Source organism: Ambystoma mexicanum, chromosome 4p (genome assembly GCF_040938575.1).
Source record: "Ambystoma mexicanum isolate Mex_15411 chromosome 4p, UKY_AmexF1_1, whole genome shotgun sequence".
Taxonomy (NCBI): Eukaryota; Metazoa; Chordata; class Amphibia; order Caudata; family Ambystomatidae; genus Ambystoma; species Ambystoma mexicanum.
The window spans coordinates 783,961,450-783,982,295 of record NC_090927.1 but is presented as its reverse complement, the minus strand read 5'-3'; the positions used below and the strand labels follow the sequence as shown (position 1 = coordinate 783,982,295).

At 54.7% G+C, this 20,846-nt stretch overlaps 25 non-coding genes across 25 annotated transcripts; all 25 read right to left on the bottom strand.

Moving 5' to 3' along the window:
* Positions 1 to 579: 579 nt before the first annotated feature.
* Positions 580 to 770, bottom strand: LOC138460108 (U2 spliceosomal RNA). Its single transcript, XR_011262877.1, has one exon. It is a non-coding gene; the product is annotated as a U2 spliceosomal RNA (small nuclear RNA).
* A 637-nt stretch (positions 771 to 1,407) lies between these two features.
* LOC138460107 (U2 spliceosomal RNA) lies at positions 1,408 to 1,598 on the bottom strand. Its single transcript, XR_011262875.1, has one exon. It is a non-coding gene; the product is annotated as a U2 spliceosomal RNA (small nuclear RNA).
* A 619-nt stretch (positions 1,599 to 2,217) lies between these two features.
* On the bottom strand, positions 2,218 to 2,408 carry LOC138460106 (U2 spliceosomal RNA). The gene has a single exon (XR_011262874.1). It is a non-coding gene; the product is annotated as a U2 spliceosomal RNA (small nuclear RNA).
* A 633-nt stretch (positions 2,409 to 3,041) lies between these two features.
* LOC138460105 (U2 spliceosomal RNA) lies at positions 3,042 to 3,232 on the bottom strand. Its single transcript, XR_011262873.1, has one exon. It is a non-coding gene; the product is annotated as a U2 spliceosomal RNA (small nuclear RNA).
* A 633-nt stretch (positions 3,233 to 3,865) lies between these two features.
* LOC138460102 (U2 spliceosomal RNA) lies at positions 3,866 to 4,056 on the bottom strand. The gene has a single exon (XR_011262871.1). It is a non-coding gene; the product is annotated as a U2 spliceosomal RNA (small nuclear RNA).
* Positions 4,057 to 4,693: 637 nt separating this feature from the next.
* LOC138460101 (U2 spliceosomal RNA) lies at positions 4,694 to 4,884 on the bottom strand. The gene has a single exon (XR_011262870.1). It is a non-coding gene; the product is annotated as a U2 spliceosomal RNA (small nuclear RNA).
* Positions 4,885 to 5,521: 637 nt separating this feature from the next.
* LOC138460100 (U2 spliceosomal RNA) lies at positions 5,522 to 5,712 on the bottom strand. The gene has a single exon (XR_011262869.1). It is a non-coding gene; the product is annotated as a U2 spliceosomal RNA (small nuclear RNA).
* Positions 5,713 to 6,349: 637 nt separating this feature from the next.
* Positions 6,350 to 6,540, bottom strand: LOC138460099 (U2 spliceosomal RNA). The gene has a single exon (XR_011262868.1). It is a non-coding gene; the product is annotated as a U2 spliceosomal RNA (small nuclear RNA).
* Positions 6,541 to 7,177: 637 nt separating this feature from the next.
* Positions 7,178 to 7,368, bottom strand: LOC138460098 (U2 spliceosomal RNA). The gene has a single exon (XR_011262867.1). It is a non-coding gene; the product is annotated as a U2 spliceosomal RNA (small nuclear RNA).
* Positions 7,369 to 7,995: 627 nt separating this feature from the next.
* On the bottom strand, positions 7,996 to 8,186 carry LOC138460097 (U2 spliceosomal RNA). The gene has a single exon (XR_011262866.1). It is a non-coding gene; the product is annotated as a U2 spliceosomal RNA (small nuclear RNA).
* A 637-nt stretch (positions 8,187 to 8,823) lies between these two features.
* LOC138460096 (U2 spliceosomal RNA) lies at positions 8,824 to 9,014 on the bottom strand. Its single transcript, XR_011262864.1, has one exon. It is a non-coding gene; the product is annotated as a U2 spliceosomal RNA (small nuclear RNA).
* Positions 9,015 to 9,651: 637 nt separating this feature from the next.
* LOC138460095 (U2 spliceosomal RNA) lies at positions 9,652 to 9,842 on the bottom strand. Its single transcript, XR_011262863.1, has one exon. It is a non-coding gene; the product is annotated as a U2 spliceosomal RNA (small nuclear RNA).
* Positions 9,843 to 10,479: 637 nt separating this feature from the next.
* LOC138460094 (U2 spliceosomal RNA) lies at positions 10,480 to 10,670 on the bottom strand. Its single transcript, XR_011262862.1, has one exon. It is a non-coding gene; the product is annotated as a U2 spliceosomal RNA (small nuclear RNA).
* Positions 10,671 to 11,307: 637 nt separating this feature from the next.
* Positions 11,308 to 11,498, bottom strand: LOC138460093 (U2 spliceosomal RNA). Its single transcript, XR_011262861.1, has one exon. It is a non-coding gene; the product is annotated as a U2 spliceosomal RNA (small nuclear RNA).
* Positions 11,499 to 12,135: 637 nt separating this feature from the next.
* LOC138460090 (U2 spliceosomal RNA) lies at positions 12,136 to 12,326 on the bottom strand. Its single transcript, XR_011262859.1, has one exon. It is a non-coding gene; the product is annotated as a U2 spliceosomal RNA (small nuclear RNA).
* A 637-nt stretch (positions 12,327 to 12,963) lies between these two features.
* On the bottom strand, positions 12,964 to 13,154 carry LOC138460089 (U2 spliceosomal RNA). Its single transcript, XR_011262858.1, has one exon. It is a non-coding gene; the product is annotated as a U2 spliceosomal RNA (small nuclear RNA).
* A 637-nt stretch (positions 13,155 to 13,791) lies between these two features.
* On the bottom strand, positions 13,792 to 13,982 carry LOC138460088 (U2 spliceosomal RNA). The gene has a single exon (XR_011262857.1). It is a non-coding gene; the product is annotated as a U2 spliceosomal RNA (small nuclear RNA).
* A 637-nt stretch (positions 13,983 to 14,619) lies between these two features.
* Positions 14,620 to 14,810, bottom strand: LOC138460087 (U2 spliceosomal RNA). Its single transcript, XR_011262856.1, has one exon. It is a non-coding gene; the product is annotated as a U2 spliceosomal RNA (small nuclear RNA).
* Positions 14,811 to 15,445: 635 nt separating this feature from the next.
* LOC138460086 (U2 spliceosomal RNA) lies at positions 15,446 to 15,636 on the bottom strand. Its single transcript, XR_011262855.1, has one exon. It is a non-coding gene; the product is annotated as a U2 spliceosomal RNA (small nuclear RNA).
* Positions 15,637 to 16,273: 637 nt separating this feature from the next.
* On the bottom strand, positions 16,274 to 16,464 carry LOC138460084 (U2 spliceosomal RNA). The gene has a single exon (XR_011262852.1). It is a non-coding gene; the product is annotated as a U2 spliceosomal RNA (small nuclear RNA).
* Positions 16,465 to 17,101: 637 nt separating this feature from the next.
* Positions 17,102 to 17,292, bottom strand: LOC138460083 (U2 spliceosomal RNA). Its single transcript, XR_011262851.1, has one exon. It is a non-coding gene; the product is annotated as a U2 spliceosomal RNA (small nuclear RNA).
* Positions 17,293 to 17,929: 637 nt separating this feature from the next.
* LOC138460082 (U2 spliceosomal RNA) lies at positions 17,930 to 18,120 on the bottom strand. The gene has a single exon (XR_011262850.1). It is a non-coding gene; the product is annotated as a U2 spliceosomal RNA (small nuclear RNA).
* A 637-nt stretch (positions 18,121 to 18,757) lies between these two features.
* On the bottom strand, positions 18,758 to 18,948 carry LOC138460080 (U2 spliceosomal RNA). Its single transcript, XR_011262849.1, has one exon. It is a non-coding gene; the product is annotated as a U2 spliceosomal RNA (small nuclear RNA).
* Positions 18,949 to 19,585: 637 nt separating this feature from the next.
* On the bottom strand, positions 19,586 to 19,771 carry LOC138460343 (U2 spliceosomal RNA). The gene has a single exon (XR_011263112.1). It is a non-coding gene; the product is annotated as a U2 spliceosomal RNA (small nuclear RNA).
* A 633-nt stretch (positions 19,772 to 20,404) lies between these two features.
* LOC138460079 (U2 spliceosomal RNA) lies at positions 20,405 to 20,595 on the bottom strand. The gene has a single exon (XR_011262848.1). It is a non-coding gene; the product is annotated as a U2 spliceosomal RNA (small nuclear RNA).
* Between the last annotated feature and the right edge of the window lie 251 nt (positions 20,596 to 20,846).

Below are 20,846 nucleotides of genomic sequence, written 5' to 3'. Positions count from 1 at the left end.
TCGCCCTCTGCCGTAGACTCCCAGGCACCTCGGAGGCGGCCGGGCCTAGCGTGCGTTTGCATGAAAGACCAGCAGCCCCGGGTCCGTTTTTGCATGGCTCCGCCCCCACATCTCCAGCAGCCTCGCTGCCAGGGCCCAAAGTCACCCCGAGCTGCCCGGGGGGCAGGCTCCTCCGAGCGCCCACCTTAGATAAGGCTTGGCCGTTCGTGGCCGTTCGGGGCCGGCAGGGGCGAGGAAGGAAGGAAGGAAGGAAGCAGGGCAAGGACAGTGTCCCCCATGCTCTCCTCCTCCTCCGGCTGGCTGGCTGGCTGGCTGGCTGGCTGGCTGGCTGGCTGGCTGGCTGGCGGCTCCCCTGAAAAAGGAGCCAAACGGCAGACTTTTTTCCTTCCGACAACTTGCTCCAAGACACGGAATGTTCAACAGGACATCTAAACAAAAAAGAAGGAAGAAAGGGAAAAAAAAAAATAAATAAATAAAAAAAATAATTTGCATAAGTACAGATATATTTTGCCGTGTGTGCTCTTCTTTTTCAAGAATCGCCCAAGTCTTTCTTTTTGACAGCTTTGTTTTCCCCGAGTGGGGAAGTGCACCAGTCCTGGAGGTACTGCAATACCAGGTTGATGCGTGGAGTGGACAGAGCAAGCTCCCATTCCATCTCCCTGTTCCAAAAATCAATTTAATATATGGTCCCCAGATAGAGGACGTATCAGATATTAAACTGATAAGAACAGATACTACACTTGATCTTAGCCAAAAGGCCGAGAAGCGATGCCCCGAAAGGGTCCGTCGGAAAGAGCGCTGCTCGGCAGCTCCCCCGCTGACTCGGAGTCGCCCTCTGCCGTAGACTCCCAGGCACCTCGGAGGCGGCCGGGCCTAGCGTGCGTTTGCATGAAAGACCAGCAGCCCCGGGTCCGTTTTTGCATGGCTCCGCCCCCACATCTCCAGCAGCCTCGCTGCCAGGGCCCAAAGTCACCCCGAGCTGCCCGGGGGGCAGGCTCCTCCGAGCGCCCACCTTAGATAAGGCTTGGCCGTTCGTGGCCGTTCGGGGCCGGCAGGGGCGAGGAAGGAAGGAAGGAAGGAAGCAGGGCAAGGACAGTGTCCCCCATGCTCTCCTCCTCCTCCGGCTGGCTGGCTGGCTGGCTGGCTGGCTGGCTGGCTGGCTGGCTGGCTGGCGGCTCCCCTGAAAAAGGAGCCAAACGGCAGACTTTTTTCCTTCCGACAACTTGCTCCAAGACACGGAATGTTCAACAGGACATCTAAACAAAAAAGAAGGAAGAAAGGGAAAAAAAAAAATAAATAAATAAAAAAAATAATTTGCATAAGTACAGATATATTTTGCCGTGTGTGCTCTTCTTTTTCAAGAATCGCCCAAGTCTTTCTTTTTGACAGCTTTGTTTTCCCCGAGTGGGGAAGTGCACCAGTCCTGGAGGTACTGCAATACCAGGTTGATGCGTGGAGTGGACAGAGCAAGCTCCCATTCCATCTCCCTGTTCCAAAAATCAATTTAATATATGGTCCCCAGATAGAGGACGTATCAGATATTAAACTGATAAGAACAGATACTACACTTGATCTTAGCCAAAAGGCCGAGAAGCGATGCCCCGAAAGGGTCCGTCGGAAAGAGCGCTGCTCGGCAGCTCCCCCGCTGACTCGGAGTCGCCCTCTGCCGTAGACTCCCAGGCACCTCGGAGGCGGCCGGGCCTAGCGTGCGTTTGCATGAAAGACCAGCAGCCCCGGGTCCGTTTTTGCATGGCTCCGCCCCCACATCTCCAGCAGCCTCGCTGCCAGGGCCCAAAGTCACCCCGAGCTGCCCGGGGGGCAGGCTCCTCCGAGCGCCCACCTTAGATAAGGCTTGGCCGTTCGTGGCCGTTCGGGGCCGGCAGGGGCGAGGAAGGAAGGAAGGAAGGAAGCAGGGCAAGGACAGTGTCCCCCATGTCTCTCCTCCTCCGGCTGGCTGGCTGGCTGGCTGGCTGGCTGGCTGGCGGCTCCCCTGAAAAAGGAGCCAAACGGCAGACTTTTTTCCTTCCGACAACTTGCTCCAAGACACGGAATGTTCAACAGGACATCTAAACAAAAAAGAAGGAAGAAAGGGAAAAAAAAAAATAAATAAATAAAAAAAATAATTTGCATAAGTACAGATATATTTTGCCGTGTGTGCTCTTCTTTTTCAAGAATCGCCCAAGTCTTTCTTTTTGACAGCTTTGTTTTCCCCGAGTGGGGAAGTGCACCAGTCCTGGAGGTACTGCAATACCAGGTTGATGCGTGGAGTGGACAGAGCAAGCTCCCATTCCATCTCCCTGTTCCAAAAATCAATTTAATATATGGTCCCCAGATAGAGGACGTATCAGATATTAAACTGATAAGAACAGATACTACACTTGATCTTAGCCAAAAGGCCGAGAAGCGATGCCCCGAAAGGGTCCGTCGGAAAGAGCGCTGCTCGGCAGCTCCCCCGCTGACTCGGAGTCGCCCTCTGCCGTAGACTCCCAGGCACCTCGGAGGCGGCCGGGCCTAGCGTGCGTTTGCATGAAAGACCAGCAGCCCCGGGTCCGTTTTTGCATGGCTCCGCCCCCACATCTCCAGCAGCCTCGCTGCCAGGGCCCAAAGTCACCCCGAGCTGCCCGGGGGGCAGGCTCCTCCGAGCGCCCACCTTAGATAAGGCTTGGCCGTTCGTGGCCGTTCGGGGCCGGCAGGGGCGAGGAAGGAAGGAAGGAAGGAAGCAGGGCAAGGACAGTGTCCCCCATGCTCTCCTCCTCCTCCGGCTGGCTGGCTGGCTGGCTGGCTGGCTGGCTGGCTGGCTGGCTGGCGGCTCCCCTGAAAAAGGAGCCAAACGGCAGACTTTTTTCCTTCCGACAACTTGCTCCAAGACACGGAATGTTCAACAGGACATCTAAACAAAAAAGAAGGAAGAAAGGGAAAAAAAAAAATAAATAAATAAAAAAAATAATTTGCATAAGTACAGATATATTTTGCCGTGTGTGCTCTTCTTTTTCAAGAATCGCCCAAGTCTTTCTTTTTGACAGCTTTGTTTTCCCCGAGTGGGGAAGTGCACCAGTCCTGGAGGTACTGCAATACCAGGTTGATGCGTGGAGTGGACAGAGCAAGCTCCCATTCCATCTCCCTGTTCCAAAAATCAATTTAATATATGGTCCCCAGATAGAGGACGTATCAGATATTAAACTGATAAGAACAGATACTACACTTGATCTTAGCCAAAAGGCCGAGAAGCGATGCCCCGAAAGGGTCCGTCGGAAAGAGCGCTGCTCGGCAGCTCCCCCGCTGACTCGGAGTCGCCCTCTGCCGTAGACTCCCAGGCACCTCGGAGGCGGCCGGGCCTAGCGTGCGTTTGCATGAAAGACCAGCAGCCCCGGGTCCGTTTTTGCATGGCTCCGCCCCCACATCTCCAGCAGCCTCGCTGCCAGGGCCCAAAGTCACCCCGAGCTGCCCGGGGGGCAGGCTCCTCCGAGCGCCCACCTTAGATAAGGCTTGGCCGTTCGTGGCCGTTCGGGGCCGGCAGGGGCGAGGAAGGAAGGAAGGAAGGAAGCAGGGCAAGGACAGTGTCCCCCATGCTCTCCTCCTCCTCCGGCTGGCTGGCTGGCTGGCTGGCTGGCTGGCTGGCTGGCTGGCTGGCGGCTCCCCTGAAAAAGGAGCCAAACGGCAGACTTTTTTCCTTCCGACAACTTGCTCCAAGACACGGAATGTTCAACAGGACATCTAAACAAAAAAGAAGGAAGAAAGGGAAAAAAAAAAATAAATAAATAAAAAAAATAATTTGCATAAGTACAGATATATTTTGCCGTGTGTGCTCTTCTTTTTCAAGAATCGCCCAAGTCTTTCTTTTTGACAGCTTTGTTTTCCCCGAGTGGGGAAGTGCACCAGTCCTGGAGGTACTGCAATACCAGGTTGATGCGTGGAGTGGACAGAGCAAGCTCCCATTCCATCTCCCTGTTCCAAAAATCAATTTAATATATGGTCCCCAGATAGAGGACGTATCAGATATTAAACTGATAAGAACAGATACTACACTTGATCTTAGCCAAAAGGCCGAGAAGCGATGCCCCGAAAGGGTCCGTCGGAAAGAGCGCTGCTCGGCAGCTCCCCCGCTGACTCGGAGTCGCCCTCTGCCGTAGACTCCCAGGCACCTCGGAGGCGGCCGGGCCTAGCGTGCGTTTGCATGAAAGACCAGCAGCCCCGGGTCCGTTTTTGCATGGCTCCGCCCCCACATCTCCAGCAGCCTCGCTGCCAGGGCCCAAAGTCACCCCGAGCTGCCCGGGGGGCAGGCTCCTCCGAGCGCCCACCTTAGATAAGGCTTGGCCGTTCGTGGCCGTTCGGGGCCGGCAGGGGCGAGGAAGGAAGGAAGGAAGGAAGCAGGGCAAGGACAGTGTCCCCCATGCTCTCCTCCTCCTCCGGCTGGCTGGCTGGCTGGCTGGCTGGCTGGCTGGCTGGCTGGCTGGCTGGCGGCTCCCCTGAAAAAGGAGCCAAACGGCAGACTTTTTTCCTTCCGACAACTTGCTCCAAGACACGGAATGTTCAACAGGACATCTAAACAAAAAAGAAGGAAGAAAGGGAAAAAAAAAAATAAATAAATAAAAAAAATAATTTGCATAAGTACAGATATATTTTGCCGTGTGTGCTCTTCTTTTTCAAGAATCGCCCAAGTCTTTCTTTTTGACAGCTTTGTTTTCCCCGAGTGGGGAAGTGCACCAGTCCTGGAGGTACTGCAATACCAGGTTGATGCGTGGAGTGGACAGAGCAAGCTCCCATTCCATCTCCCTGTTCCAAAAATCAATTTAATATATGGTCCCCAGATAGAGGACGTATCAGATATTAAACTGATAAGAACAGATACTACACTTGATCTTAGCCAAAAGGCCGAGAAGCGATGCCCCGAAAGGGTCCGTCGGAAAGAGCGCTGCTCGGCAGCTCCCCCGCTGACTCGGAGTCGCCCTCTGCCGTAGACTCCCAGGCACCTCGGAGGCGGCCGGGCCTAGCGTGCGTTTGCATGAAAGACCAGCAGCCCCGGGTCCGTTTTTGCATGGCTCCGCCCCCACATCTCCAGCAGCCTCGCTGCCAGGGCCCAAAGTCACCCCGAGCTGCCCGGGGGGCAGGCTCCTCCGAGCGCCCACCTTAGATAAGGCTTGGCCGTTCGTGGCCGTTCGGGGCCGGCAGGGGCGAGGAAGGAAGGAAGGAAGGAAGCAGGGCAAGGACAGTGTCCCCCATGCTCTCCTCCTCCTCCGGCTGGCTGGCTGGCTGGCTGGCTGGCTGGCTGGCTGGCTGGCTGGCTGGCGGCTCCCCTGAAAAAGGAGCCAAACGGCAGACTTTTTTCCTTCCGACAACTTGCTCCAAGACACGGAATGTTCAACAGGACATCTAAACAAAAAAGAAGGAAGAAAGGGAAAAAAAAAAATAAATAAATAAAAAAAATAATTTGCATAAGTACAGATATATTTTGCCGTGTGTGCTCTTCTTTTTCAAGAATCGCCCAAGTCTTTCTTTTTGACAGCTTTGTTTTCCCCGAGTGGGGAAGTGCACCAGTCCTGGAGGTACTGCAATACCAGGTTGATGCGTGGAGTGGACAGAGCAAGCTCCCATTCCATCTCCCTGTTCCAAAAATCAATTTAATATATGGTCCCCAGATAGAGGACGTATCAGATATTAAACTGATAAGAACAGATACTACACTTGATCTTAGCCAAAAGGCCGAGAAGCGATGCCCCGAAAGGGTCCGTCGGAAAGAGCGCTGCTCGGCAGCTCCCCCGCTGACTCGGAGTCGCCCTCTGCCGTAGACTCCCAGGCACCTCGGAGGCGGCCGGGCCTAGCGTGCGTTTGCATGAAAGACCAGCAGCCCCGGGTCCGTTTTTGCATGGCTCCGCCCCCACATCTCCAGCAGCCTCGCTGCCAGGGCCCAAAGTCACCCCGAGCTGCCCGGGGGGCAGGCTCCTCCGAGCGCCCACCTTAGATAAGGCTTGGCCGTTCGTGGCCGTTCGGGGCCGGCAGGGGCGAGGAAGGAAGGAAGGAAGGAAGCAGGGCAAGGACAGTGTCCCCCATGCTCTCCTCCTCCTCCGGCTGGCTGGCTGGCTGGCTGGCTGGCTGGCTGGCTGGCTGGCTGGCTGGCGGCTCCCCTGAAAAAGGAGCCAAACGGCAGACTTTTTTCCTTCCGACAACTTGCTCCAAGACACGGAATGTTCAACAGGACATCTAAACAAAAAAGAAGGAAGAAAGGGAAAAAAAAAAATAAATAAATAAAAAAAATAATTTGCATAAGTACAGATATATTTTGCCGTGTGTGCTCTTCTTTTTCAAGAATCGCCCAAGTCTTTCTTTTTGACAGCTTTGTTTTCCCCGAGTGGGGAAGTGCACCAGTCCTGGAGGTACTGCAATACCAGGTTGATGCGTGGAGTGGACAGAGCAAGCTCCCATTCCATCTCCCTGTTCCAAAAATCAATTTAATATATGGTCCCCAGATAGAGGACGTATCAGATATTAAACTGATAAGAACAGATACTACACTTGATCTTAGCCAAAAGGCCGAGAAGCGATGCCCCGAAAGGGTCCGTCGGAAAGAGCGCTGCTCGGCAGCTCCCCCGCTGACTCGGAGTCGCCCTCTGCCGTAGACTCCCAGGCACCTCGGAGGCGGCCGGGCCTAGCGTGCGTTTGCATGAAAGACCAGCAGCCCCGGGTCCGTTTTTGCATGGCTCCGCCCCCACATCTCCAGCAGCCTCGCTGCCAGGGCCCAAAGTCACCCCGAGCTGCCCGGGGGGCAGGCTCCTCCGAGCGCCCACCTTAGATAAGGCTTGGCCGTTCGTGGCCGTTCGGGGCCGGCAGGGGCGAGGAAGGAAGGAAGGAAGGAAGCAGGGCAAGGACAGTGTCCCCCATGCTCTCCTCCTCCTCCGGCTGGCTGGCTGGCTGGCTGGCTGGCTGGCTGGCTGGCTGGCTGGCTGGCGGCTCCCCTGAAAAAGGAGCCAAACGGCAGACTTTTTTCCTTCCGACAACTTGCTCCAAGACACGGAATGTTCAACAGGACATCTAAACAAAAAAGAAGGAAGAAAGGGAAAAAAAAAAATAAATAAATAAAAAAAATAATTTGCATAAGTACAGATATATTTTGCCGTGTGTGCTCTTCTTTTTCAAGAATCGCCCAAGTCTTTCTTTTTGACAGCTTTGTTTTCCCCGAGTGGGGAAGTGCACCAGTCCTGGAGGTACTGCAATACCAGGTTGATGCGTGGAGTGGACAGAGCAAGCTCCCATTCCATCTCCCTGTTCCAAAAATCAATTTAATATATGGTCCCCAGATAGAGGACGTATCAGATATTAAACTGATAAGAACAGATACTACACTTGATCTTAGCCAAAAGGCCGAGAAGCGATGCCCCGAAAGGGTCCGTCGGAAAGAGCGCTGCTCGGCAGCTCCCCCGCTGACTCGGAGTCGCCCTCTGCCGTAGACTCCCAGGCACCTCGGAGGCGGCCGGGCCTAGCGTGCGTTTGCATGAAAGACCAGCAGCCCTTTGCATGGCTCCGCCCCCACATCTCCAGCAGCCTCGCTGCCAGGGCCCAAAGTCACCCCGAGCTGCCCGGGGGGCAGGCTCCTCCGAGCGCCCACCTTAGATAAGGCTTGGCCGTTCGTGGCCGTTCGGGGCCGGCAGGGGCGAGGAAGGAAGGAAGGAAGGAAGCAGGGCAAGGACAGTGTCCCCCATGCTCTCCTCCTCCTCCGGCTGGCTGGCTGGCTGGCTGGCTGGCTGGCTGGCTGGCTGGCTGGCTGGCGGCTCCCCTGAAAAAGGAGCCAAACGGCAGACTTTTTTCCTTCCGACAACTTGCTCCAAGACACGGAATGTTCAACAGGACATCTAAACAAAAAAGAAGGAAGAAAGGGAAAAAAAAAAATAAATAAATAAAAAAAATAATTTGCATAAGTACAGATATATTTTGCCGTGTGTGCTCTTCTTTTTCAAGAATCGCCCAAGTCTTTCTTTTTGACAGCTTTGTTTTCCCCGAGTGGGGAAGTGCACCAGTCCTGGAGGTACTGCAATACCAGGTTGATGCGTGGAGTGGACAGAGCAAGCTCCCATTCCATCTCCCTGTTCCAAAAATCAATTTAATATATGGTCCCCAGATAGAGGACGTATCAGATATTAAACTGATAAGAACAGATACTACACTTGATCTTAGCCAAAAGGCCGAGAAGCGATGCCCCGAAAGGGTCCGTCGGAAAGAGCGCTGCTCGGCAGCTCCCCCGCTGACTCGGAGTCGCCCTCTGCCGTAGACTCCCAGGCACCTCGGAGGCGGCCGGGCCTAGCGTGCGTTTGCATGAAAGACCAGCAGCCCCGGGTCCGTTTTTGCATGGCTCCGCCCCCACATCTCCAGCAGCCTCGCTGCCAGGGCCCAAAGTCACCCCGAGCTGCCCGGGGGGCAGGCTCCTCCGAGCGCCCACCTTAGATAAGGCTTGGCCGTTCGTGGCCGTTCGGGGCCGGCAGGGGCGAGGAAGGAAGGAAGGAAGGAAGCAGGGCAAGGACAGTGTCCCCCATGCTCTCCTCCTCCTCCGGCTGGCTGGCTGGCTGGCTGGCTGGCTGGCTGGCTGGCTGGCTGGCTGGCGGCTCCCCTGAAAAAGGAGCCAAACGGCAGACTTTTTTCCTTCCGACAACTTGCTCCAAGACACGGAATGTTCAACAGGACATCTAAACAAAAAAGAAGGAAGAAAGGGAAAAAAAAAAATAAATAAATAAAAAAAATAATTTGCATAAGTACAGATATATTTTGCCGTGTGTGCTCTTCTTTTTCAAGAATCGCCCAAGTCTTTCTTTTTGACAGCTTTGTTTTCCCCGAGTGGGGAAGTGCACCAGTCCTGGAGGTACTGCAATACCAGGTTGATGCGTGGAGTGGACAGAGCAAGCTCCCATTCCATCTCCCTGTTCCAAAAATCAATTTAATATATGGTCCCCAGATAGAGGACGTATCAGATATTAAACTGATAAGAACAGATACTACACTTGATCTTAGCCAAAAGGCCGAGAAGCGATGCCCCGAAAGGGTCCGTCGGAAAGAGCGCTGCTCGGCAGCTCCCCCGCTGACTCGGAGTCGCCCTCTGCCGTAGACTCCCAGGCACCTCGGAGGCGGCCGGGCCTAGCGTGCGTTTGCATGAAAGACCAGCAGCCCCGGGTCCGTTTTTGCATGGCTCCGCCCCCACATCTCCAGCAGCCTCGCTGCCAGGGCCCAAAGTCACCCCGAGCTGCCCGGGGGGCAGGCTCCTCCGAGCGCCCACCTTAGATAAGGCTTGGCCGTTCGTGGCCGTTCGGGGCCGGCAGGGGCGAGGAAGGAAGGAAGGAAGGAAGCAGGGCAAGGACAGTGTCCCCCATGCTCTCCTCCTCCTCCGGCTGGCTGGCTGGCTGGCTGGCTGGCTGGCTGGCTGGCTGGCTGGCTGGCGGCTCCCCTGAAAAAGGAGCCAAACGGCAGACTTTTTTCCTTCCGACAACTTGCTCCAAGACACGGAATGTTCAACAGGACATCTAAACAAAAAAGAAGGAAGAAAGGGAAAAAAAAAAATAAATAAATAAAAAAAATAATTTGCATAAGTACAGATATATTTTGCCGTGTGTGCTCTTCTTTTTCAAGAATCGCCCAAGTCTTTCTTTTTGACAGCTTTGTTTTCCCCGAGTGGGGAAGTGCACCAGTCCTGGAGGTACTGCAATACCAGGTTGATGCGTGGAGTGGACAGAGCAAGCTCCCATTCCATCTCCCTGTTCCAAAAATCAATTTAATATATGGTCCCCAGATAGAGGACGTATCAGATATTAAACTGATAAGAACAGATACTACACTTGATCTTAGCCAAAAGGCCGAGAAGCGATGCCCCGAAAGGGTCCGTCGGAAAGAGCGCTGCTCGGCAGCTCCCCCGCTGACTCGGAGTCGCCCTCTGCCGTAGACTCCCAGGCACCTCGGAGGCGGCCGGGCCTAGCGTGCGTTTGCATGAAAGACCAGCAGCCCCGGGTCCGTTTTTGCATGGCTCCGCCCCCACATCTCCAGCAGCCTCGCTGCCAGGGCCCAAAGTCACCCCGAGCTGCCCGGGGGGCAGGCTCCTCCGAGCGCCCACCTTAGATAAGGCTTGGCCGTTCGTGGCCGTTCGGGGCCGGCAGGGGCGAGGAAGGAAGGAAGGAAGGAAGCAGGGCAAGGACAGTGTCCCCCATGCTCTCCTCCTCCTCCGGCTGGCTGGCTGGCTGGCTGGCTGGCTGGCTGGCTGGCTGGCTGGCTGGCGGCTCCCCTGAAAAAGGAGCCAAACGGCAGACTTTTTTCCTTCCGACAACTTGCTCCAAGACACGGAATGTTCAACAGGACATCTAAACAAAAAAGAAGGAAGAAAGGGAAAAAAAAAAATAAATAAATAAAAAAAATAATTTGCATAAGTACAGATATATTTTGCCGTGTGTGCTCTTCTTTTTCAAGAATCGCCCAAGTCTTTCTTTTTGACAGCTTTGTTTTCCCCGAGTGGGGAAGTGCACCAGTCCTGGAGGTACTGCAATACCAGGTTGATGCGTGGAGTGGACAGAGCAAGCTCCCATTCCATCTCCCTGTTCCAAAAATCAATTTAATATATGGTCCCCAGATAGAGGACGTATCAGATATTAAACTGATAAGAACAGATACTACACTTGATCTTAGCCAAAAGGCCGAGAAGCGATGCCCCGAAAGGGTCCGTCGGAAAGAGCGCTGCTCGGCAGCTCCCCCGCTGACTCGGAGTCGCCCTCTGCCGTAGACTCCCAGGCACCTCGGAGGCGGCCGGGCCTAGCGTGCGTTTGCATGAAAGACCAGCAGCCCCGGGTCCGTTTTTGCATGGCTCCGCCCCCACATCTCCAGCAGCCTCGCTGCCAGGGCCCAAAGTCACCCCGAGCTGCCCGGGGGGCAGGCTCCTCCGAGCGCCCACCTTAGATAAGGCTTGGCCGTTCGTGGCCGTTCGGGGCCGGCAGGGGCGAGGAAGGAAGGAAGGAAGGAAGCAGGGCAAGGACAGTGTCCCCCATGCTCTCCTCCTCCTCCGGCTGGCTGGCTGGCTGGCTGGCTGGCTGGCTGGCTGGCTGGCTGGCTGGCGGCTCCCCTGAAAAAGGAGCCAAACGGCAGACTTTTTTCCTTCCGACAACTTGCTCCAAGACACGGAATGTTCAACAGGACATCTAAACAAAAAAGAAGGAAGAAAGGGAAAAAAAAAAATAAATAAATAAAAAAAATAATTTGCATAAGTACAGATATATTTTGCCGTGTGTGCTCTTCTTTTTCAAGAATCGCCCAAGTCTTTCTTTTTGACAGCTTTGTTTTCCCCGAGTGGGGAAGTGCACCAGTCCTGGAGGTACTGCAATACCAGGTTGATGCGTGGAGTGGACAGAGCAAGCTCCCATTCCATCTCCCTGTTCCAAAAATCAATTTAATATATGGTCCCCAGATAGAGGACGTATCAGATATTAAACTGATAAGAACAGATACTACACTTGATCTTAGCCAAAAGGCCGAGAAGCGATGCCCCGAAAGGGTCCGTCGGAAAGAGCGCTGCTCGGCAGCTCCCCCGCTGACTCGGAGTCGCCCTCTGCCGTAGACTCCCAGGCACCTCGGAGGCGGCCGGGCCTAGCGTGCGTTTGCATGAAAGACCAGCAGCCCCGGGTCCGTTTTTGCATGGCTCCGCCCCCACATCTCCAGCAGCCTCGCTGCCAGGGCCCAAAGTCACCCCGAGCTGCCCGGGGGGCAGGCTCCTCCGAGCGCCCACCTTAGATAAGGCTTGGCCGTTCGTGGCCGTTCGGGGCCGGCAGGGGCGAGGAAGGAAGGAAGGAAGGAAGCAGGGCAAGGACAGTGTCCCCCATGCTCTCCTCCTCCTCCGGCTGGCTGGCTGGCTGGCTGGCTGGCTGGCTGGCTGGCTGGCTGGCTGGCGGCTCCCCTGAAAAAGGAGCCAAACGGCAGACTTTTTTCCTTCCGACAACTTGCTCCAAGACACGGAATGTTCAACAGGACATCTAAACAAAAAAGAAGGAAGAAAGGGAAAAAAAAAAATAAATAAATAAAAAAAATAATTTGCATAAGTACAGATATATTTTGCCGTGTGTGCTCTTCTTTTTCAAGAATCGCCCAAGTCTTTCTTTTTGACAGCTTTGTTTTCCCCGAGTGGGGAAGTGCACCAGTCCTGGAGGTACTGCAATACCAGGTTGATGCGTGGAGTGGACAGAGCAAGCTCCCATTCCATCTCCCTGTTCCAAAAATCAATTTAATATATGGTCCCCAGATAGAGGACGTATCAGATATTAAACTGATAAGAACAGATACTACACTTGATCTTAGCCAAAAGGCCGAGAAGCGATGCCCCGAAAGGGTCCGTCGGAAAGAGCGCTGCTCGGCAGCTCCCCCGCTGACTCGGAGTCGCCCTCTGCCGTAGACTCCCAGGCACCTCGGAGGCGGCCGGGCCTAGCGTGCGTTTGCATGAAAGACCAGCAGCCCCGGGTCCGTTTTTGCATGGCTCCGCCCCCACATCTCCAGCAGCCTCGCTGCCAGGGCCCAAAGTCACCCCGAGCTGCCCGGGGGGCAGGCTCCTCCGAGCGCCCACCTTAGATAAGGCTTGGCCGTTCGTGGCCGTTCGGGGCCGGCAGGGGCGAGGAAGGAAGGAAGGAAGGAAGCAGGGCAAGGACAGTGTCCCCCATGCTCTCCTCCTCCTCCGGCTGGCTGGCTGGCTGGCTGGCTGGCTGGCTGGCTGGCTGGCTGGCTGGCGGCTCCCCTGAAAAAGGAGCCAAACGGCAGACTTTTTTCCTTCCGACAACTTGCTCCAAGACACGGAATGTTCAACAGGACATCTAAACAAAAAAGAAGGAAGAAAGGGAAAAAAAAAAATAAATAAATAAAAAAAATAATTTGCATAAGTACAGATATATTTTGCCGTGTGTGCTCTTCTTTTTCAAGAATCGCCCAAGTCTTTCTTTTTGACAGCTTTGTTTTCCCCGAGTGGGGAAGTGCACCAGTCCTGGAGGTACTGCAATACCAGGTTGATGCGTGGAGTGGACAGAGCAAGCTCCCATTCCATCTCCCTGTTCCAAAAATCAATTTAATATATGGTCCCCAGATAGAGGACGTATCAGATATTAAACTGATAAGAACAGATACTACACTTGATCTTAGCCAAAAGGCCGAGAAGCGATGCCCCGAAAGGGTCCGTCGGAAAGAGCGCTGCTCGGCAGCTCCCCCGCTGACTCGGAGTCGCCCTCTGCCGTAGACTCCCAGGCACCTCGGAGGCGGCCGGGCCTAGCGTGCGTTTGCATGAAAGACCAGCAGCCCCGGGTCCGTTTTTGCATGGCTCCGCCCCCACATCTCCAGCAGCCTCGCTGCCAGGGCCCAAAGTCACCCCGAGCTGCCCGGGGGGCAGGCTCCTCCGAGCGCCCACCTTAGATAAGGCTTGGCCGTTCGTGGCCGTTCGGGGCCGGCAGGGGCGAGGAAGGAAGGAAGGAAGGAAGCAGGGCAAGGACAGTGTCCCCCATGCTCTCCTCCTCCTCCGGCTGGCTGGCTGGCTGGCTGGCTGGCTGGCTGGCTGGCTGGCTGGCTGGCGGCTCCCCTGAAAAAGGAGCCAAACGGCAGACTTTTTTCCTTCCGACAACTTGCTCCAAGACACGGAATGTTCAACAGGACATCTAAACAAAAAAGAAGGAAGAAAGGGAAAAAAAAAAATAAATAAATAAAAAAAATAATTTGCATAAGTACAGATATATTTTGCCGTGTGTGCTCTTCTTTTTCAAGAATCGCCCAAGTCTTTCTTTTTGACAGCTTTGTTTTCCCCGAGTGGGGAAGTGCACCAGTCCTGGAGGTACTGCAATACCAGGTTGATGCGTGGAGTGGACAGAGCAAGCTCCCATTCCATCTCCCTGTTCCAAAAATCAATTTAATATATGGTCCCCAGATAGAGGACGTATCAGATATTAAACTGATAAGAACAGATACTACACTTGATCTTAGCCAAAAGGCCGAGAAGCGATGCCCCGAAAGGGTCCGTCGGAAAGAGCGCTGCTCGGCAGCTCCCCCGCTGACTCGGAGTCGCCCTCTGCCGTAGACTCCCAGGCACCTCGGAGGCGGCCGGGCCTAGCGTGCGTTTGCATGAAAGACCAGCAGCCCCGGGTCCGTTTTTGCATGGCTCCGCCCCCACATCTCCAGCAGCCTCGCTGCCAGGGCCCAAAGTCACCCCGAGCTGCCCGGGGGGCAGGCTCCTCCGAGCGCCCACCTTAGATAAGGCTTGGCCGTTCGTGGCCGTTCGGGGCCGGCAGGGGCGAGGAAGGAAGGAAGGAAGGAAGCAGGGCAAGGACAGTGTCCCCCATGCTCTCCTCCTCCTCCGGCTGGCTGGCTGGCTGGCTGGCTGGCTGGCTGGCTGGCTGGCTGGCTGGCGGCTCCCCTGAAAAAGGAGCCAAACGGCAGACTTTTTTCCTTCCGACAACTTGCTCCAAGACACGGAATGTTCAACAGGACATCTAAACAAAAAAGAAGGAAGAAAGGGAAAAAAAAAAATAAATAAATAAAAAAAATAATTTGCATAAGTACAGATATATTTTGCCGTGTGTGCTCTTCTTTTTCAAGAATCGCCCAAGTCTTTCTTTTTGACAGCTTTGTTTTCCCCGAGTGGGGAAGTGCACCAGTCCTGGAGGTACTGCAATACCAGGTTGATGCGTGGAGTGGACAGAGCAAGCTCCCATTCCATCTCCCTGTTCCAAAAATCAATTTAATATATGGTCCCCAGATAGAGGACGTATCAGATATTAAACTGATAAGAACAGATACTACACTTGATCTTAGCCAAAAGGCCGAGAAGCGATGCCCCGAAAGGGTCCGTCGGAAAGAGCGCTGCTCGGCAGCTCCCCCGCTGACTCGGAGTCGCCCTCTGCCGTAGACTCCCAGGCACCTCGGAGGCGGCCGGGCCTAGCGTGCGTTTGCATGAAAGACCAGCAGCCCCGGGTCCGTTTTTGCATGGCTCCGCCCCCACATCTCCAGCAGCCTCGCTGCCAGGGCCCAAAGTCACCCCGAGCTGCCCGGGGGGCAGGCTCCTCCGAGCGCCCACCTTAGATAAGGCTTGGCCGTTCGTGGCCGTTCGGGGCCGGCAGGGGCGAGGAAGGAAGGAAGGAAGGAAGCAGGGCAAGGACAGTGTCCCCCATGCTCTCCTCCTCCTCCGGCTGGCTGGCTGGCTGGCTGGCTGGCTGGCTGGCTGGCTGGCTGGCTGGCGTCCCCTGAAAAAGGAGCCAAACGGCAGACTTTTTTCCTTCCGACAACTTGCTCCAAGACACGGAATGTTCAACAGGACATCTAAACAAAAAAGAAGGAAGAAAGGGAAAAAAAAAAATAAATAAATAAAAAAAATAATTTGCATAAGTACAGATATATTTTGCCGTGTGTGCTCTTCTTTTTCAAGAATCGCCCAAGTCTTTCTTTTTGACAGCTTTGTTTTCCCCGAGTGGGGAAGTGCACCAGTCCTGGAGGTACTGCAATACCAGGTTGATGCGTGGAGTGGACAGAGCAAGCTCCCATTCCATCTCCCTGTTCCAAAAATCAATTTAATATATGGTCCCCAGATAGAGGACGTATCAGATATTAAACTGATAAGAACAGATACTACACTTGATCTTAGCCAAAAGGCCGAGAAGCGATGCCCCGAAAGGGTCCGTCGGAAAGAGCGCTGCTCGGCAGCTCCCCCGCTGACTCGGAGTCGCCCTCTGCCGTAGACTCCCAGGCACCTCGGAGGCGGCCGGGCCTAGCGTGCGTTTGCATGAAAGACCAGCAGCCCCGGGTCCGTTTTTGCATGGCTCCGCCCCCACATCTCCAGCAGCCTCGCTGCCAGGGCCCAAAGTCACCCCGAGCTGCCCGGGGGGCAGGCTCCTCCGAGCGCCCACCTTAGATAAGGCTTGGCCGTTCGTGGCCGTTCGGGGCCGGCAGGGGCGAGGAAGGAAGGAAGGAAGGAAGCAGGGCAAGGACAGTGTCCCCCATGCTCTCCTCCTCCTCCGGCTGGCTGGCTGGCTGGCTGGCTGGCTGGCTGGCTGGCTGGCTGGCTGGCGGCTCCCCTGAAAAAGGAGCCAAACGGCAGACTTTTTTCCTTCCGACAACTTGCTCCAAGACACGGAATGTTCAACAGGACATCTAAACAAAAAAGAAGGAAGAAAGGGAAAAAAAAAAATAAATAAATAAAAAAAATAATTTGCATAAGTACAGATATATTTTGCCGTGTGTGCTCTTCTTTTTCAAGAATCGCCCAAGTCTTTCTTTTTGACAGCTTTGTTTTCCCCGAGTGGGGAAGTGCACCAGTCCTGGAGGTACTGCAATACCAGGTTGATGCGTGGAGTGGACAGAGCAAGCTCCCATTCCATCTCCCTGTTCCAAAAATCAATTTAATATATGGTCCCCAGATAGAGGACGTATCAGATATTAAACTGATAAGAACAGATACTACACTTGATCTTAGCCAAAAGGCCGAGAAGCGATGCCCCGAAAGGGTCCGTCGGAAAGAGCGCTGCTCGGCAGCTCCCCCGCTGACTCGGAGTCGCCCTCTGCCGTAGACTCCCAGGCACCTCGGAGGCGGCCGGGCCTAGCGTGCGTTTGCATGAAAGACCAGCAGCCCCGGGTCCGTTTTTGCATGGCTCCGCCCCCACATCTCCAGCAGCCTCGCTGCCAGGGCCCAAAGTCACCCCGAGCTGCCCGGGGGGCAGGCTCCTCCGAGCGCCCACCTTAGATAAGGCTTGGCCGTTCGTGGCCGTTCGGGGCCGGCAGGGGCGAGGAAGGAAGGAAGGAAGGAAGCAGGGCAAGGACAGTGTCCCCCATGCTCTCCTCCTCCTCCGGCTGGCTGGCTGGCTGGCTGGCTGGCTGGCTGGCTGGCTGGCTGGCTGGCGGCTCCCCTGAAAAAGGAGCCAAACGGCAGACTTTTTTCCTTCCGACAACTTGCTCCAAGACACGGAATGTTCAACAGGACATCTAAACAAAAAAGAAGGAAGAAAGGGAAAAAAAAAAATAAATAAATAAAAAAAATAATTTGCATAAGTACAGATATATTTTGCCGTGTGTGCTCTTCTTTTTCAAGAATCGCCCAAGTCTTTCTTTTTGACAGCTTTGTTTTCCCCGAGTGGGGAAGTGCACCAGTCCTGGAGGTACTGCAATACCAGGTTGATGCGTGGAGTGGACAGAGCAAGCTCCCATTCCATCTCCCTGTTCCAAAAATCAATTTAATATATGGTCCCCAGATAGAGGACGTATCAGATATTAAACTGATAAGAACAGATACTACACTTGATCTTAGCCAAAAGGCCGAGAAGCGATGCCCCGAAAGGGTCCGTCGGAAAGAGCGCTGCTCGGCAGCTCCCCCGCTGACTCGGAGTCGCCCTCTGCCGTAGACTCCCAGGCACCTCGGAGGCGGCCGGGCCTAGCGTGCGTTTGCATGAAAGACCAGCAGCCCCGGGTCCGTTTTTGCATGGCTCCGCCCCCACATCTCCAGCAGCCTCGCTGCCAGGGCCCAAAGTCACCCCGAGCTGCCCGGGGGGCAGGCTCCTCCGAGCGCCCACCTTAGATAAGGCTTGGCCGTTCGTGGCCGTTCGGGGCCGGCAGGGGCGAGGAAGGAAGGAAGGAAGGAAGCAGGGCAAGGACAGTGTCCCCCATGCTCTCCTCCTCCTCCGGCTGGCTGGCTGGCTGGCTGGCTGGCTGGCTGGCTGGCTGGCTGGCTGGCGGCTCCCCTGAAAAAGGAGCCAAACGGCAGACTTTTTTCCTTCCGACAACTTGCTCCAAGACACGGAATGTTCAACAGGACATCTAAACAAAAAAGAAGGAAGAAAGGGAAAAAAAAAAATAAATAAATAAAAAAAATAATTTGCATAAGTACAGATATATTTTGCCGTGTGTGCTCTTCTTTTTCAAGAATCGCCCAAGTCTTTCTTTTTGACAGCTTTGTTTTCCCCGAGTGGGGAAGTGCACCAGTCCTGGAGGTACTGCAATACCAGGTTGATGCGTGGAGTGGACAGAGCAAGCTCCCATTCCATCTCCCTGTTCCAAAAATCAATTTAATATATGGTCCCCAGATAGAGGACGTATCAGATATTAAACTGATAAGAACAGATACTACACTTGATCTTAGCCAAAAGGCCGAGAAGCGATGCCCCGAAAGGGTCCGTCGGAAAGAGCGCTGCTCGGCAGCTCCCCCGCTGACTCGGAGTCGCCCTCTGCCGTAGACTCCCAGGCACCTCGGAGGCGGCCGGGCCTAGCGTGCGTTTGCATGAAAGACCAGCAGCCCCGGGTCCGTTTTTGCATGGCTCCGCCCCCACATCTCCAGCAGCCTCGCTGCCAGGGCCCAAAGTCACCCCGAGCTGCCCGGGGGGCAGGCTCCTCCGAGCGCCCACCTTAGATAAGGCTTGGCCGTTCGTGGCCGTTCGGGGCCGGCAGGGGCGAGGAAGGAAGGAAGGAAGGAAGCAGGGCAAGGACAGTGTCCCCCATGCTCTCCTCCTCCTCCGGCTGGCTGGCTGGCTGGCTGGCTGGCTGGCTGGCTGGCTGGCTGGCTGGCGGCTCCCCTGAAAAAGGAGCCAAACGGCAGACTTTTTTCCTTCCGACAACTTGCTCCAAGACACGGAATGTTCAACAGGACATCTAAACAAAAAAGAAGGAAGAAAGGGAAAAAAAAAAATAAATAAATAAAAAAAATAATTTGCATAAGTACAGATATATTTTGCCGTGTGTGCTCTTCTTTTTCAAGAATCGCCCAAGTCTTTCTTTTTGACAGCTTTGTTTTCCCCGAGTGGGGAAGTGCACCAGTCCTGGAGGTACTGCAATACCAGGTTGATGCGTGGAGTGGACAGAGCAAGCTCCCATTCCATCTCCCTGTTCCAAAAATCAATTTAATATATGGTCCCCAGATAGAGGACGTATCAGATATTAAACTGATAAGAACAGATACTACACTTGATCTTAGCCAAAAGGCCGAGAAGCGATGCCCCGAAAGGGTCCGTCGGAAAGAGCGCTGCTCGGCAGCTCCCCCGCTGACTCGGAGTCGCCCTCTGCCGTAGACTCCCAGGCACCTCGGAGGCGGCCGGGCCTAGCGTGCGTTTGCATGAAAGACCAGCAGCCCCGGGTCCGTTTTTGCATGGCTCCGCCCCCACATCTCCAGCAGCCTCGCTGCCAGGGCCCAAAGTCACCCCGAGCTGCCCGGGGGGCAGGCTCCTCCGAGCGCCCACCTTAGATAAGGCTTGGCCGTTCGTGGCCGTTCGGGGCCGGCAGGGGCGAGGAAGGAAGGAAGGAAGGAAGCAGGGCAAGGACAGTGTCCCCCATGCTCTCCTCCTCCTCCGGCTGGCTGGCTGGCTGGCTGGCTGGCTGGCTGGCTGGCTGGCTGGCTGGCGGCTCCCCTGAAAAAGGAGCCAAACGGCAGACTTTTTTCCTTCCGACAACTTGCTCCAAGACACGGAATGTTCAACAGGACATCTAAACAAAAAAGAAGGAAGAAAGGGAAAAAAAAAAATAAATAAATAAAAAAAATAATTTGCATAAGTACAGATATATTTTGCCGTGTGTGCTCTTCTTTTTCAAGAATCGCCCAAGTCTTTCTTTTTGACAGCTTTGTTTTCCCCGAGTGGGGAAGTGCACCAGTCCTGGAGGTACTGCAATACCAGGTTGATGCGTGGAGTGGACAGAGCAAGCTCCCATTCCATCTCCCTGTTCCAAAAATCAATTTATGGTCCCCAGATAGAGGACGTATCAGATATTAAACTGATAAGAACAGATACTACACTTGATCTTAGCCAAAAGGCCGAGAAGCGATGCCCCGAAAGGGTCCGTCGGAAAGAGCGCTGCTCGGCAGCTCCCCCGCTGACTCGGAGTCGCCCTCTGCCGTAGACTCCCAGGCACCTCGGAGGCGGCCGGGCCTAGCGTGCGTTTGCATGAAAGACCAGCAGCCCCGGGTCCGTTTTTGCATGGCTCCGCCCCCACATCTCCAGCAGCCTCGCTGCCAGGGCCCAAAGTCACCCCGAGCTGCCCGGGGGGCAGGCTCCTCCGAGCGCCCACCTTAGATAAGGCTTGGCCGTTCGTGGCCGTTCGGGGCCGGCAGGGGCGAGGAAGGAAGGAAGGAAGGAAGCAGGGCAAGGACAGTGTCCCCCATGCTCTCCTCCTCCTCCGGCTGGCTGGCTGGCTGGCTGGCTGGCTGGCTGGCTGGCTGGCTGGCGGCTCCCCTGAAAAAGGAGCCAAACGGCAGACTTTTTTCCTTCCGACAACTTGCTCCAAGACACGGAATGTTCAACAGGACATCTAAACAAAAAAGAAGGAAGAAAGGGAAAAAAAAAAATAAATAAATAAAAAAAATAATTTGCATAAGTACAGATATATTTTGCCGTGTGTGCTCTTCTTTTTCAAGAATCGCCCAAGTCTTTCTTTTTGACAGCTTTGTTTTCCCCGAGTGGGGAAGTGCACCAGTCCTGGAGGTACTGCAATACCAGGTTGATGCGTGGAGTGGACAGAGCAAGCTCCCATTCCATCTCCCTGTTCCAAAAATCAATTTAATATATGGTCCCCAGATAGAGGACGTATCAGATATTAAACTGATAAGAACAGATACTACACTTGATCTTAGCCAAAAGGCCGAGAAGCGATGCCCCGAAAGGGTCCGTCGGAAAGAGCGCTGCTCGGCAGCTCCCCCGCTGACTCGGAGTCGCCCTCTGCCGTAGACTCCCAGGCACCTCGGAGGCGGCCGGGCCTAGCGTGCGTTTGCATGAAAGACCAGCAGCCCCGGGTCCGTTTTTGCATGGCTCCGCCCCCACATCTCCAGCAGCCTCGCTGCCAGGGCCCAAAGTCACCCCGAGCTGCCCGGGGGGCAGGCTCCTCCGAGCGCCCACCTTAGATAA